The sequence below is a fragment of the Misgurnus anguillicaudatus genome, chromosome 25 (genome assembly GCF_027580225.2).
Source record: "Misgurnus anguillicaudatus chromosome 25, ASM2758022v2, whole genome shotgun sequence".
Taxonomy (NCBI): Eukaryota; Metazoa; Chordata; class Actinopteri; order Cypriniformes; family Cobitidae; genus Misgurnus; species Misgurnus anguillicaudatus.
This window is the reverse complement of record NC_073361.2, coordinates 26740618-26757303: the sequence shown is the minus strand read 5'-3', so window position 1 is coordinate 26757303 and position 16686 is coordinate 26740618.

The window sequence follows — 16686 nt, the reverse complement described above, 5'->3', positions numbered from 1 at the left end:
TAAGCAAAAGCCGTTTTCTTTTCATTCTTTTCATTTCAGAGTGAAATATGGCCTGGACCCGTTCTTGACAGATTTTGTAAAATTCACCAATCACAACCCGTGGGACAGGGCCCACAGATAAATGATGATGGGTAATTCGTTGTCAGGCACCACAGAAGAATTGCTACATACACCGCTGGAATCAAATAACTTTTAGGAAGTTATTTTAAAAAGACAAAGGCCTCGGGGTTATGGCTATGTCTGTCCAACATGGAAATTTTCTGATAAATCATTTGTTTTGCATTTTAAAAATGGACTGCTGCACAACCACCGTTGGATGCCAGCTGTATTTTGGCCCAAAGACAAACACATCTTATCTCAGTTTTCTTGGTAAAGAGAGAAAGGATTTTATACTTCTTGCCCTGTAGTGGGAAGACCAAGTCTTCTTTTACCTTAAGGCCAAATACGCACACACACACATACACACACACACTATCGGGTTCATGAATATCTCATAGACTTCCAATGTTTTAATACCAACACAAATCTGTTGACATTAAAACATATAAAGTAAAACATCACTTGATTTATAAAACCATTTTTACTTCTAGAAATTAAATTCTTGAGGACATATTAAAACATTTCGCCCTGTAGACACACACATATACTGTACTTAAACTCACCTATAGTGAACAATTTTCCCAGGCATTCACACCCTCTCTGCTTTACAGTGTGAATGACTTGGAAATCTTTTTCCATTCTTTTCATTTTTATAACATGTGCGATGTTCTGATTCTTCATTTATTTCAGCGCGGGTGAAAAATGGGGCTATAAAGTCGCAGCGGCAGTACTGCGGTCCTGTGCTGTTCCCTTGAGCAATTCGACAGCCTTTCAAACACAGGAGCAGCATTACAGAGAGGGTGAGTTTACTGTTGCTTGAGGCTCAGAAAGAGAGAGAGAGGGAGAGAGAGAGAGAGAGAGAGAGAGAGAGAGAGAGAGAGAGAGGACTTCTTCCATCTCCGCGGTTTTGAGATAACAGCTGTGGCGCTATGAGAAGAAGCAAATGCAGTGTCCATTCCCATAGTGCCCCAAACATCTAAATAGCAAGAAAAATTTGCTCAAAATTACTGCTGTGGATGTTCTGCAGGGGAGCTTTATAAAGATTGCACGGAAAAAGAAAGATAAGATCAGAAACGAGAGATGCTATACCTGGTCCTTGCATTACACTTGAAATGGATTTAAGGAATAGTTCACCGAAATATAAAAATGTTCTTTTTCCCTCATGCCGCCCCAGATGTACTGTATATGACTTAACATAAACATTTACATTTATGCATTTGGCATAAATGACAAAATGATTTAAAATGCATTACAGTATGTGTGTTCCCTGATTGAACCCATGACCTTTTGTGCAGCTAAAACAATGCTGTAGCATTGGGCTATACAGCAGCGCATATAGTTAAATGACATCATGTTATCTTCTTATATGGGGCTTAAAATTGCAAACTTTCAAAAAGTACACCTTTGTACCTAAAGAGTGCATATTGGTACCACAAATATCTGTACCGAAGTGGTATATAAATATTTATACCACGGGTCTGTTCAATGCTGTATTCTGATTGGTTGAGAAATGTTCCACGGGTACGCATTATTTTTCGATAACTGCACACCTAGCTTTTCAAAGGTCTTAAAAATCGGCACCAGAGCAATATTTGTGGTAACCGTAGTTCGCGTCATGCCGCATTACCACCTTGGGTGTGCATTATTTTCTTATAATTCAATGGCCCATCGTCAATTATTCCTTACATATATATTAGGATCTTTTAAAAAGGTATCATCTCAGTGACAGCCTTTGTCCCATTTTTTTCTGAGGTCATAAATGATATAAACAACATACAAACTTATGAGAGTCTTACTTTTTTTTTTTTTTTTTGAATATCAAATGTGACCTGGGACCACAAAAACGGTCGTTGGTGTCATTTTTAATTTAATAAATAAATAAATAAATTTTTATTTATTTATTGTTTTTTTCTTTTGTTTATTATTTAATTTATTTATTATTTAATACATTTTATTATTTTTTCAATATTTATTTTATTTTTTTATACATCATCTGAAAGTTGAATAAATAAGCTTACTATTGATGTATGGTAAGGACAATACACAGACAAGATACAACTATTTGAAAATCTGGAACACTGAAAAAAATGATTCATTGAATTTAATCAATTTTTTAAAGGTAGGTGGTTGCAATCAATTTATTTAAGCTACATTTATGGTAGGAAATTTACAAAATGTTTTCATGGAAGATGATCTTTACTTAATATCTTAATGATATTTGGCATAAAATAAAAATTGATAATTTTTGACCCATGCAATGTATTGTTGGCTATTGCTACAAATATACCCATACGACTTAAGACCGTTTTGTGGTCCAGGGTCACAAATAACAAAGGTTTTGGATAAAGTGTCTGTCTACATAAAATGTTTAATCCTCCCAGTTACAGTAAACCAAAAGGTTATGGATTTGATTTCCAGGGAACACACATATAGTACTGAAAAAAATTATACATTTAACTGCTTTGAATGTTATTGCTTTGATCAAAAGCATCTGCCAAATGCATGCGGAGAACTGCCATTATGTTCATTTATTTGACATGCATTTTCTGAAAGGAACAAGTATTACTACAGGTCATATTTATAGAAAAAGCGATTTTGCCCTCTGGTGAATCAATGGGTGGCAATTGGATGGGCAACACATTTCCTGTTTCTCCTCACCTCACTTATAAATCACACAGCTGTTGTCACAGCCTTAAGATAATGCGGCCCATCTTCAGTTTGTTGTGTTTAACATCAGGTTGCAATGTGGCCTAATCATTCGATTAATGAATAAATCAATGACTGCATCCCAAGAAGGGGTCATACATTTTAAAATGCCAGAATCTTATTTTACAACATTACGAAAGGACAGCTAATAGAGATGTCAATGTCAATCAAATTAGTATGGGATAAAATCTGGACAGTTAACAGACAAGCTTTGTTTTATCCTAAAGGGTCTTTTCAAGACAACACAAAATTAAAATTGACCCTAAATTACTTTCTTAATTAAAAAAGTAATTTAAAGTCTTTTTGTCGGTGCACGCTTCTGGCAACCCAAATTTGATTTTCAGTTCGGGTCCTGTGCACTGTCAGAAAAAGGTACAAAAGCTGTCACTGGGATGGTATACTTTATAAAATGTATTTAGGTAATGATATGTATCTTTGAGGTATATGTACATTTAATGTAGCCTACTTATGTAAAATGCACCCTTAAGTTAAAACATGTACTTTTTTAAAGGGTACCGCCCCTTTATTCTAGGAGTTTGCCAATAAACCAAAAATTTACACTCATGCGATCAAAAATTTTTTTGCAATCCTTTCCTGTCATCTCATGCATCTGTGCATTACATTAAGAAGATTAGAAAGTTGAAAGATGAATTGTTTGGCTGTCAGTACCCCATAAAATAACTTTTTTGTCTTCCCCAACGTCCTGAAGTGTAACCCTGTCTTAGTCCTCAGATATAAAACCAAAAATAACTTCTCCCTTAGCCCTCTTTAAAGGTTAACAGCTTCAAAACAACATTTGGATCAAGCTGTCCCAACCGTCTTGTCAATAACCCGATCTTCTTTCTTTTCAAACCGCTCTAGAAGGAAGGCAAACAAAAAAGAAGCCTGTTCTCATTGAAGTGTTGCAAATTTTAAATCAGTAAAAGCATAGCTCGGGTTCACGGGAAGGTCTGCCGGGCACTAGCAATCCATTTTATGCTTTACAAGGCTATATGCTTAATACAGAAAACTTTTGAGCGATACAGTTTCCAGCGTATTCTATGGCAAGAAAGCTATTCGTCATGCGCTTGTAACAGTCAGAGTGCTAGAAATTTCAGGGCGGCTCGGGTTCCGAAAGGCCAACATGTAACTATCCCGTAAAGCACGGAGCTGGCGAAACTGTTTTGACGCTGGGATTTTCAAGATGGGCAGATAAACAATAGCAGACACCACAGTTTTACCGTGACATTTGCAATGGCCGAATCGTAAAGCAGGAGCTCTACTGTTAAAGGCCACTGAGTAAAACTAAGCATTTGTTTATTCGGCAGGCAGTATATTCAACCCCCTAAAGCAACAGAGGGAACAACCTGTGTTTAATCACATTCTCTCCGCTGAAGCCCGGATGGCCGATGCCATTATCTTGTTGGCAATGCAGTCTGGATAATTGTGTCAGACGGCAGCAGGGATTTGCAAAGCCTTGTCAGAAGGAATTTGATTTTAGGGCTTCATTTACATCACATCATTGATGGTGTGTGTGTGTGTGTGTGTGTGTGTGTGTGTGTGTGTGTGTGTGTGTGTGTGTGTGTGTGTGTGTGTATTCGTAGTTATTTTGTAGCACGTAAATACACCTCTATGTACGCTTGAAAGTAAATGAGCTTCAAAAAAACAACCGAAAGATGATTTTTGTCAGTGAATTTCTTTAAAACTAATTTCTCTCTCTGTCTAATTGAATTTTATATTAAATGTATTACATGAATTTGCACGAATGAATAAATTTAATTGAAGGGCTTCTATCTGTGTGGGTGGGGTTTGCCGATACTGTACAGATTCAATTTTACAAAAAAACACAGTCAAACCTAAAATCACATACATTTGTGGATCAGCCAATGGTCCCCCCCAAAAAAATAGATTTAAAAACATACAATAATGCCTTCGTGAAAATCTATAAATGCCCCCCAAAAATGTGGAGTAGAGAATCAATTATATATCTGTCTGTCTGTCTAAATATCTGTCCGTACAGCTGTTTGTCTGTCTGTCTGTCTACCTACCCATCTACCTATCTGTCTGCATATTCATGCATCCATCCACTTTTATGTCTGTCTGTCTGTCTGTCCATCTGTTAGTACTTGCATCCATCCATTGATCTATTTATCAATCTTCCTACCTACTAACCGGTCTGTGTGTCTGTCTGTCTACCTATCCATCAATCCAATTCATCCATCTACCTACTCAACTTACTGTCTTTCTGTCTGTTTGTCTGTCTGTCTGTCTATCTATCTATCTATCCATCCATATACCAACTTGTCTGTCTATCTTTCTGTCTGTCTGTCTTTCTACCTATCCATTACATCCATGCAAATACCTACTTGTCTGTCTGTCTATCTATTTACCTATCCATCCTTCTACGTACTCACCTGTCTGTCTATCTATCTATCTATCTATCTATCTATCTATCTATCTATCTATCTATCTATCTATCTATCTATCTATCTATCTATCTATCTATCTATCTATCTATCTATCTATCTATCTATCTATCTATCTATCTATCTATCTATCTATCTATCTATCTATCTACCTACCTACCTACCTACCTACCTACCTACCTATCCATCCCATCCCATCCCATCCCATCCCATCCCATCCCATCCCATCCCATCCCATCCCATCCATCCATCCATCCATCCATCCATTCATCCATCTATCCATCCCATTCATCCCATCCCATCCCATCCATCCCATCCATCCCATCCATCCCATCCCATCCCATCCCATCCATACATCCATCCCATCCATCCATCCATCCATCCATCCATCCATCCATCCATCCATCCATCCATCCATCCAATCCATCCATCCATCCCATCCATCCATCCATCCATCCATCCATCCCATCCATCCATCCATCCATCCATCCATCCATCCCATCCATCCCATCCATCCATCCATCCATCCATCCATCCATCCCATCCATCCATCCATCCATCCATCCATCCATCCATCCATCCATCCCATCCATCCATCCATCCATCCCATCCATCCCATCCATCCATCCATCCATCCATCCCATCCATCCCATCCATCCCATCCATCCCATCCATCCCATCCATCCATCCATCCATCCCATCCATCCATCCCTCCATCCATCCCTCCATCCATCCCTCCATCCCTCCATCCATCCCTCCATCCATCCATCCATCCCTCCATCCATACCATCCATCCATCCCATCCATCCATCCATCCATCCATCCATCCATCTCATCCATCCACATACCTACTTGTCTGTCTGTCTGTCTATCCATATTCCAACTTGTCTGTCTGTCTGTCTGTCTATATCTGTCTGTCTGTCTGTCTGTCTGTCTGTCTGTCTGTCTGTCTGTCTGTCTGTCTGTCTGTCTGTCTGTCTGTCTATCTATCTATCTATCTATCTATCTATCTATCTCATCCATGCACATACCTACTTGTCTGTCTGTCTGTCTGTCTATCCATATTCCAACTTGTCTGTCTTTCTGTCTGTCTGTCTATCTATCTATCTATCTATCTCATCCATGCACATACCTACTTGTCTGTCTGTCTGTCTGTCTATCTATCTACCTATCCATCCTTCTACCTACTCGTCTGTCTGTCTGTCTGTCCATCTATCTATCTATCTCATCCATGCACATACCTACTTGTCTGTCTGTCTGTCTATCTATCTACCTATCCATCCTTCTACCTACTCATCTGTATGTCTGTCTGTCTGTCTGTCTATCTGTCTGTATGTCTGTCTATCTATATGTCTGTCTGTCTGTCCATGCATCTGACAGTCTTCTTCTTTGTCCTGACACCTAAATATTTAGTTAAATGATATAAATGTTTATAATCGTTTATAAATGATAAAAGTAACAATAAATTAACATTATTTTTGTATCTCAACTTGTAGAACATTGTGTTAGCAGTGCAAAACATCATGGGTTTGATCCCCAGGAATCACATACTGATAAAATCTATAATTTGAATGCATTAGTCACTTTGGACAAAAGCATGAATGTAATTGTAACGTAAAACGTGTGACAATAATTCTAGTATATAAGCATGTAAAATGTGAAATCAGGTAGAACTGTCAACTCATTTCGCTTCACATTTTTCAAAACGTTTGAGTTTCAAGCTTCATTAATCAAAGCAGCACGTGAGCTCAGAAATTAATGAATCTTTTCTAATCACACCGAATAGGAACAATCCTTTTATATAAGCAAAAGTCTATAGAGTTTAGCTGCAGAATGGACTTCATTCAACACAGACGGCGTTTGATTAATTGAGACATTGCGAGTCGTTTAATTATCCGTTTGTTTGTTTATTTCATCTGTCATCGAAAACACAGATTCCTCTCAATCATTTCTATATCGGGTCATTCCACCAAGACCCCAGACTCAATACGAGCCCGATGCATTTGCATGTTATTAGTGTACGGATGAAGAGGGAGCCATTTTGGCAAAATCATTACTGATTTGGACCAAGTGAGTGTTTATTTTCCTGTTGAAGGAATAAAAATGATGAGCCATGAGTTGAGGGAGAGGAAAACGCAGCGAGAGAAAGAAAGAGAGACCCATAAATCACAGCAGGAACTGTCCTACCATGATAGAGTCAAATTATTACAGCTAAACACACAAGTATTTGGAATGATTAAAGTGTCTTGACTCTTCCAAGTCGAGATGGATGTTTGATTAATCGCTGGCTTCTGCCGAGCCAGACAGGATTGTGAAACACAGCTCCGACTTTTGGATCTAGCGGTCCGTCTTCTGAAAGAAGAACCACGGCGGTGTATAAACATCATCACAGTAGACTCACTGCTCACTGCCATCGAACGACTGTGTCACAAGTTTGTCTTTTCCAGTCCTGTACCCTCGTGTTTGAAGGGAGCGGTGCTTACTAGTCATTATTTCGACCAAACTGTTGAGACGTAAACGAAATTCTGTTTGCTAAATTCGTGTGTGCGTGTTGTACTCATCTCCTGACTGTAGCTATGAGACTCTCGGTGGGAGATCTTCCATTTCCTCTTTAAATTTGGTTATTTCAGCACATTTATCAATAGGACGGTTTTAATTTCTCCAGCCGCTATTCCTTATTGTAATGGCTTATGAGTCTTGTAAATTGCCTGTGGAGAATCCAGGCTGAGATGATATCACAGTTGTCCTCTGATGGCGTTTTGAGCAGTATTAACACAAGGGCCATGTCATTTTTTATGCACATTATGCCATCAAATTTCATTGTCGGTGTTCATCCCTATTACACCACCAATCGTTCTTTTCAGACTTCAAATTTTGTTTGTTATAATACATCCCTATTTATGTGATTCCTTGGGGTGAAAAAGACCCAAAAACTAGACTCTTTAATGGCGAAAGTGTTTCTCGTAGCCAGCAGTGAGATTAAATGAAAAACAATTGGATTTTGCTTCAGTCTCCTGTCTGACTAATGTTTCTCGTGAATTAAAGACTCTGAGATGTTACAAACAGTGCTCAGATTTGCCAAGATAATAAAGTCTAAAGATTTCAATAAGATCAAAGATTGCTCATAAAATGAATGAATTTTAAGAGAAATAAATAACAAAAATAAAAATCGAATCGTAACAAATCGATACGGTTAAGCAGTGTATTAGCCGCATGCTGGCTTAAAAGCAAAGCAATAAACTTCAGACTTGACTTTGTTAATATGACGTAAACACCAATAGATTCAGTTTTTTGTTGAGTTGAACAGCTAGTTGGTGTGACGGAGTGGAGGCGGAGATTAATTTGCATATTTATGGTCCACACATAATCAATTATGAACCCAAGGGTTACATTCAATCTATTTTAATGCATGAATATTTTTTTCATAGTAAAGAAACATTTATTTATGTAATTCTGATGATTAAATATGTGTACATTTTTAAATTTAATGTTAAAGTCCCCCTGTAGTTGATCAGTTCAATTTTAAGCAATGTGTTGATGTGATTGGTTACATGTTTGTGACGTAAACCGAGGCGATTTCAAACCGTGGTTCTTTGGAAAACTCCAATTTTATGAAGAAAACAATGGTGTTGAATGATGAATATGCGCATGGTCTGTCTTAAAGAGCAACTATTGTCCGATTCACGATTTTACATTTCCTTTGGTGTGTAAGTGTGTATTAGTACATGTTAAAGATATGCAAAAGGTACAAACCCCAAAGTAAACGATGACGCGAGTTATCGTTTCCAACGTAAATCTCTTCTTTTTGGACTACAACAAACAAACGGATTCTAGGCGACAGTTTACTTCCCGGGCCTGTTGACATGGACAAGACCGACATTATCATAATTCCTCCCGCTTTGACTCACGGCCTGTTAATTAAATCCTGTTAGCATTGTATTGTGAGTGCATCTTTTAAACATGGTAAGGAGCGTCACATTTCCGTCTCACGTCAGAGGTATTCAGGCCAATCACAACGTACGGATTAGCTGGCCACTTAGGAACACAGAGCTTTTCAGATCGATGAGTATTGTACAAATCAATGTGTTTGAGGAAAGCAGTATAACTGGAGCTACAAAAATGTATGGTATGTGAAAAACAATGTGTTTTTTAACCATAAACCACGCAAACACATTGTATTGTACCAAATACGCAAAATAACATTGTTTTTAGCAATGAAATAGGTGCACTTTAAAGCATATTAAAAACAATCCACACAAAAAAGAATACTTGATTTTCACCACAGGGGGACTTAAAGAATCTATTGCCTATTGCCTTGTTAGAAGGGTGTTGAGATTGTAATCCGGGCTATTAGCAACGCATTTGGGGTATAAATACCCATGCTATTACTGCACTGTAAGGCACTTTGGATAAAACGTGCCACCTATTGGGCAAGTTAACTCCTTCAATCATATGGCTTTGCCACTTCAGTGTGATTGTATCTCACTTGGGTTAAAGGGGAACTCATACATTTTGATTTAAATGCAGACTGGATTGCTCACCTTGTGATGAAATTATATTGCTGTCACAACAGATGAGAATTCTTGAAGAAAAGAAAGTCCGGGGGAAACCAGCTATGTCAAATTACTTCACAGAAAGCTTTCTTATGCTGTCTGCAGCCATTACACCATCAAAGAAAAGGTGCACTGCATGACAATAAAGATGACATGTAAAAACATAGTAACATGTTGAACAGTAGTCGTTTGTTTTGTGCCAGCAAGTAAAAAACTTGAGATGTAAGACTGTAAAATAAACAGTGAAACAAATATGAAGAAAATAATTTGGATTTATGGTAACATATTTCACCATTACAGATAGACAAATGATTTTAAACTATTCAACCGGTATGTTTACACAAAAACAATGTAGTGAAAAATAGAAACGTTCACATACATTTACACAGATCTGCAAAGACAACTAAATAAGATGTATTACAGGTGATAGGCCAGTAGATGGCGATGTTACTTTGTAAAGAAACAGCACAAATTTGGGCAAAGAGCACTAATGACTTGTTTAAGACTTGAAACTTAAAGTGGATGACTTGCGACTTGACTTGGACTTGCCTATCTTGACAAAAGGGATTAAACTTGGGACTAAGTCCGTTTTACCCGAAAGTTGATACGAGACTTTAATGCAAAGATTCAAGACTTATGCTGCGTTGCCGCGGCAAACGCGCAAGTTGAAAATTTTGAACTTTGGTGGAAAAATGCGCCGCGTTAACCAATCAGGACCTTGCTCTAGTAGTGACGTGACTACAGAAAGCGAGCTGAGTCGCAGAGGCCCCTTCCATGACAGGAATTTCCACGTGAATGCCTCGATGACTAGAATTTCATGTGCAACTTTCACGTGCAAATGAAGCGAGTAAACTCAAACTGTTCAAGCGGCAAACTAGGCACGGGATGCGATTTTGACGCCTCAAACGCAGCTCGTGTGAACCCACTTGTGACTTGCAAAATAAAGACTTTGCTACAAGTGATCCTGGACTACAAAACGGCAAACTGAGAATTGTTAAACTTAATATTCTGAGCAGCACACACACATTTTTGTTTTGTTATACTTGTGCATGCATATAGACTGAATTAAAGCATGTGCATGTTCGTTATCACAGCATTTACGTACTGTAGTTTAAACAGAGACGACAAGATGTTGTTATTAAAAACATGCACTTTGAAACCCATATTCAAATGTTTACACCGTCATCGTGTAAATTAACAGCCATACAGTTAAAATTGTTTTTGTGAAAATTTGTCCTAGTATATGCAAAACCTTGAGAAGTGAAATCAAATATTGGAGTTCAACCCAGAGATTTTTCTTTCTTGGCATTTTGAATTGGACTTTATTCCTTTTTTGTGTGTTCCTAAAACACAAAAACAACAATCTGACATTTGACCTTAAACCCGCTGGATGTAAACTGCCCTCGGCTGAGAAGCCCATAGGTGAAAGTGCAAACGCTACCCTCCACAGTTAGACCGATATCCTGCAAACAAAGATTTTCCCGATTTCCATGGATCAATAAAATACATTCATTTATCTGTCTGTCTCCGAAATGAAAACTCAGAAACACGGAGAAACCCAGAAGCCAATGATTTGTGTCATTCGAGACCAAACGTACTGCCTGCCCGTAAGCTTCTATGCAAATGCCGTGTAAATAAAATGACCCCAACAGGAGAAATATTCTGTATTACATTCAGAGCCAAACACATAACACAAGTAATATTTCTTTCCCACAGCAATAAAATAACGATTGCAGTCGTGTATACAACACGGCAGAAAACTAATGAAAAGAATTCAGGGTGTTGTGAAGGTTTGAAGCTTTGGAAAGCAGCGATGAGAGCTTTTGTAGTGCCGGTTCATCTTTGATTGCTGAGTTTAGTGAGGTCTTGACGGGTCACTGGACTCAACTATTGTCCACGTCATCAGGATCCACTCACAGGCCTCTCCGTCTCTCCAAAAGCTTTACTCCTACGTGCTCTGGATACATTACATTTTCCGACTGTGACATGTCAGATTCACATGTTTCACTATACTTTCCTTCTTATGCCAAGTTTGATACAGATTTTCTTTTAACCCTTTAAAGTTATAATCTTTTTGAATGCCAAATTTTTTGTTTTGGCTTTTTTATTTAGCTTTTTAGAAATGGACCCAAGGTGTAACTGTGGCAGTACCCATTAAAAAGGTCCTAATATGTACCATTTAGGTACGGATATGTATACATTTGGTTACCAACATGTACCTTTGAGGTACTAATATGAACTCGAATGTGTACTTTTTGAAAGTCTACCAAGGGACCATTTTACAGCTCCATACTATGAATGTATTTGAATTGTGTCATTAGTTTCTATTTAAGCAGAAACATCTTAGACTAAAGCCCGATTTATAGTCGTGCGTAAGCTCTACGCTGTAGGTTATCTGTAGCCTGTGCGTAGCTCTGCATAGCCTGACATGCACCTCGCAAAATTTTTAACAGCGCGTCAGTTCTACACAGACAGCAAGTGCTGTGATTGGTCCACCAGAACCCCTCCCGTCAGGTAAAAAACTGCATTTCCGTTTGCGACGGTGAAAACAAAGATGGGCCAAGTTGAGGAATGATTTAACTCAAACTGGAACAAAAGTCATTGTTTATTTACTTCCATCATTGCTGGTCTTCTCAAAACACAACACAACAAGTTGCTGTTTCTTCTTCGTTTATGGGTTAAAGCAACATCAAAGAGTTTTTTTACCTTAAAATAACATTTCCAAAAAAAGTTTCAGTCGTTTATCCACTCGAAACAGGGTGAACGTCACTTTCACATTAGCTTTGCAGCCCTCTATCGGCCAAAACCGCACTAAAAAAGTTTCCAACCGCCGGGTCGCGGTCCTGTAGTTCGAGTGAAAACTACGAAAACTTGCTTTACGGCAGACCTACAATCCAATCGGAGCCAGCTTTGCTGCAGTAGGCTAAATTAGTTATGACAGTGGTAATAGACAATTCCGCTTCCAACCTGTAGGGGGAGCAAAGAACAAAACTCTTTAGTGTTGCTTTAATTTGCCAAGCTTCTTCTTCTTTGCCTGTCGCGCTGCTACTGTGGTTACACGCATGGATACTGTCTACCACGCGTGTGTTTGCACGTCGACGCGGAACGACGCCGCAAAAGTATAAATGAAAACCGATGCGGAACCTACGCCGTCGCGGCTACGCCTTAAGGGCTCGTTGTGCGTAGGTCCTACGGCGTAGCTGCGACGGCGTAGGTTTCGCGTCGGTTTTCATTTATACTTTTGCGTCACCGTCTGCGTCGACGTGCAAACACATGCGCAGACTGCTGGTAGGCAGTATCCACGCGTGTAACCACAGTAGTAGCACGACCGTCAAATAAGAAGAAGCTTGGCAAGTTAACCCACAAACGAAGAAGAAACAGCAACTTGTTGTGTATGATTTTCGAAGACCAGCAAAGGTAGAAGTAAATAAATAGCGACTTTTGTTGCAGTTTGCGTTAAATCATTCCTCAACTTTGCTCATCTTTGTTTTCACCATCGCAAACGGAAATACCTATGACGCAGTTTTTTACCCGATGGGAGGGGTTCTGGTGAACCAATCACAGCACTTGCGGTCCCCGTAGAACTGATGCGCTATTAAAAATTTTGCGAGGTGCAAGTCAGGCTACGCAAGGGTACGCACAAGCTACGGATAACCTACAGCGTAGCTATGGCGTAGAACTACGCCGACTATAAATCGGGCTGTAGGACCTACGCACAACTATAACGAGCCCTTAAGTTGATACTTAAATGAGCTATAAAAGAGCAACCTTTGAGCAATAAAACTCAAGTATATTATTTTTTTAAGAAAATTGAGTAGGTAGTCATAATAGTGATTACACTTGAAATGCAATATGTTGTCATATGTGTTTTCCAAAAACCTCTAAATGTGATGTAAGTAATCCAATCCCAAACCATGTTGGACTCCGTTAACAATTACACCATCTACTTACAATCCGATCAAACCGGAAGCAAATTGTGCTTTGTGCTCACCCTGCAAATACTGTACAGGTGAAGAGCGAGTTAAGTGAGAACACTACACGGCAACTTGTATATCTCACAGGACTCATCGACTGTGAAATTCACACACGCTGGTCCACACACCGGGCTTTTCACCACAGGCAAATGGGTTATAACGACAATAAAAGGCAACATGGAGAGTAAGGTAATGATAGAGAACAATAACACCAGGAAGCAGTGGGCCACATTTAGTGGATGGTGTCGGTCTCAGCATCTCCGCCATGAAGGTGATGGACCGCAAGAGACAGAAGACAGCTTGCTGTTCTCCGTTTTGTCTCATTTTCATAATCATAAGGCGTCCTGAAGCTACAGCTGTGCCAATATTATGTGGGCCACACTGGGAGACAACATGATTATATTAGTGTGAGAGTGTCCAGGCCTGGGTTTTGCATGCCACCGAATGAGCTTCAAAAATTGAGGCTGGAGATTTGTGAATATTGGATCAAATTTAGGAAAATGGACCCAGTTTTGTTTTCCTCTTCCATCTCATCATTCCCCTGTCACAGCTTTACAGGTAATCAAAATGGAAAGCACAAACACGCATTGCAATAAAGCACCACTTTAAAAACGTGTTGCTTATTTTATACTTCTTATAACATCTAAATGTTATCAGATAACAATGCCACATTGTAGAAATGCTCTACTTGTTGTTGTCTGTCTACCACACATAACCGCCACATGAATATTTGATCGTACATGACCTTGTGATCTAAATGTTTAATATATTTCAAAATATGCTGAATTTTAATATTAAAAAAAAAGGTTGTGTACACTAACTAGAATAACAGAGTTCAGGAGTATGCTGTGAGTGGCTTACCATAGCCCACGTTTCTGTTCCTTCAATTCATTTACAAACACGCAATCCTTTTTTATTGCTTTATAAAGCATCGTCTTCCCTTGAACCGAATGGCTTGAAGATACTAATGTGAGGTAATTTCAACAATATTGCCCAACCACACAAACCATTGAGCTGAAATATATGTACATATTTTTAATACGGGTTATGTATGTATTCATCACAAATGCCGAATATAGATATCAACATGCATATTGCCTAATAGCCCATGTTAGTTGTCCTGCATGTCTCCCCCACAGTATGAGATCTGGCATGATTAAACTGTGTAGGCAACAAAGCTGCTAGGTTTTTGTGACTGGACCGCCTCGACAGTCAATAATTAGAAATATTGTGCATATTTATTTATTATGATTATATATTTTATTGCATATCATTGTATGAAAAAAAGTATACAAATGTAAGAAAGGTCAGAAAAAAACAAACATATTAGAGGTCACCTGCATGGTGTTCAATTCTACTGGTTAATAGTGCACTCAGCACCGCTATTCATTTCTAGAGTGCTCTGTAAGAAACAAAGTATGATCGAACGTTTCGAACAAACAGCCGTGGTGACGTGTTTGACCCCTCTGAATGACGGCATTGAGATTTTCAATACAGTGCTAAATTGGAACTCTAGCGGGTTTTTCCCCCATCAGGAGGACATTGATTCTGCACAGCTAGACTGAGATGGCGGGCCTGTATTCAGTAAACAGGTAAGAACCAAAGACACGTATGTAGAAAAATGGAAATCGATGAAAGGTTTTAATATTGCAGGAGCAGTGCTGCTTTGGTAATTAAAGAAAATGGCAGGCATCATGCTGTCATTAATATAGAATGGCCTGTGTTAGTAGTCATGTTGAGATTGGTTGAAAGCTCTATTAAATCTATTAATCCATAAACTTGTCGTTCATAATTTTTTTTATAGATTAGTCTTTTAATTGAAGCCCATATAGATCATGCTTATTCAAAACGGTTAAAAAAAAGGGGGAATTTACACACGATTGATTGGACTGCGATCTGAGTTTGCTTTAGAGTTTGTAAATCATATTTATGTAAATCTGATTTAGTATTCCTGAGCTACATGCAAATATAATTCAGTGTAATAATGAGCATTTCTGCAGAACGCTTTCTGAACATCTTATTAAGTGTAAATTCTCCCCAGTATGACCACTACGATCAGGACTAAATATGAAGTGTGTCATTTCTCTTTATTCCAATTGGAAAAATTGTAATTTGAGTATTTTTATTGTAATTTTTCTCCCCGATGGAAGGAGACACAAAACAGTGTTCCCAACCTTTATAGTGCACAAACATACAAACACACTGTGTCATACTAAGACAACATATAGGACATTTGAGCAAGACACATCAGACAATGACTAATAAATACAACACTATTTACAGGCATCATTGACAAATAACCTGAGAAAAAAACAATCTTAAAAAATGCTAGGTTATTTTTTTGTACTCAAATGCTGGGTTGAGCCTTTTGGGTCATATAATTGGGTTATTTTCTCAGTCTTGGGTAGTTTTTTGAGTAGTTTAGTCTAACCCAATCAATTGGAGGTAATCCCATCCCAAAGCCACGTCATTGGCTAAGCCAATTATGTCTGGTCCAAATAAATTATCAACTAAACCTGTAAATCAGAATTATGCTTACATTTACGGATTTGACAGACACTTTTACAAGCAAATTACGATGCATTATAAGGAAACATTTTAGAAATGTGTGTGTTTCTTGGAATCGAACCCATGACCTTTGCACTGCTAATGCAATGCTCTACCAAACAAATCCATAGGAAGACAAAGTCAAATGCATAAGGATATTTATTAATCATAAGTACATTAAAGTGCTAAAAAACGTTATTTTGTGTATTTGGTAAAATACAATGCGTTCGTGTGGTTTATGGTTAAAAAACATTATTTACCACATACTGTACATTTTTATAGCTCCTGATTTCACTCTCTTCCTGAAATGCACGAATTTGAAAAGCTCTGTGTCCTTGATTGGCCAGCTAATCTGTATTTTGTGATTGGTCTGAATTAGGGATGCATAACGATTAATCGTGA